The sequence below is a fragment of the Amphimedon queenslandica genome, unplaced genomic scaffold (assembly GCF_000090795.2).
Source record: "Amphimedon queenslandica unplaced genomic scaffold, v1.1 AMPQUscaffold_12417, whole genome shotgun sequence".
In the NCBI taxonomy this organism is placed as follows: Eukaryota; Metazoa; Porifera; class Demospongiae; order Haplosclerida; family Niphatidae; genus Amphimedon; species Amphimedon queenslandica.
The window spans coordinates 19403-20587 of record NW_003547346.1 but is presented as its reverse complement, the minus strand read 5'-3'; positions in this window follow the sequence as shown (position 1 = coordinate 20587).

Here is a 1185-nt window from a genome sequence, read left to right as displayed (position 1 = left end):
GGTTTGACTGATACTAGCAGTAGAGGAGCTTGAGCTAGTACCTTGTACTGTTGAAGGAGGAGGAGGAGGAGGAACAGTTCTCAATGAACAATTAATGAGCAATGTAACTGGGTCAACAACACCCACTAGTGGTACAGAGTAATGTAGTGATGGTACAGCACCAGATGATCCATATATTGATATCAAACAAGATGGAGGAACAGGATAATTAGTTTCACCAAAATTATCAACATCACAACGACGCAACTATTAATATACACATACCAACCATCAGTTATACATTATATTGCAGTACTTACTCTACAAGGCTTAAGGTGAGGCTTAATACTCCAACCAGTGAATGGCTCATCTTGAGGTGCATCACATTTCAATTCAATATATGAATAAGAATGAATAAAAGAAAAGTAAACATGTTGATCAATCTCAGCTTGTATGTGTTTCTTCTCAATGAACTATAGAAATGAATATCTTCATGCACATGTACTTGTATAATGTACCTCAATGAGTGCACTCAATTTCTTAGCTGCAGTGAAGGTCACCAATTCTTTAGCTCTTTTCTCCTCATAATAAACCTGTCCAGCGTATGTCATATTCTCTACTATGCCAGTGGAAACAACCATTTTATCTACAAAAATATATTTATAATCATAATAAATTACATGTATTATTCCCAGTGTTGATGTACTTACTATTAAAATCTGAACTAATCTCAGTACAAGGTATTGGAGCAGTTGCTTCTTCATGCTGTGGTTCTTCATGATCCTTTGACTCTTCTACTCTTTCATTATCTTGCTCTTCATTTCCTTCCTCATGTAATGGCTCACCTCCAGTCTCCCCCTCTTCCTCTACTCCCTCATTACTAGTAGACTCTCCTATATAGCGGAATAGATTCAGTTCATTATATACTAGTACACACTCACTCACTCATTACTCACCTTGTCCTCCACTCCTACCTCCTGGTGGATCTTTAGTCTTATCAGAATCACTGGATGAATCACTATTACCATCTTCCCCTTCCTCCTCAGTTTCCTCTTCTGCTTGTTCCTCTTGCTCCTCCTCCTCTTCCTCTGACTCGCCTCCATTAATTGATGACTCTGATAGAAATTTCTCTCCAACAATAGCTACCAAACAGAACTCTTTACGTTGAATGGATCCATACCAACTATCAGCTTTAAACTCTCCTTC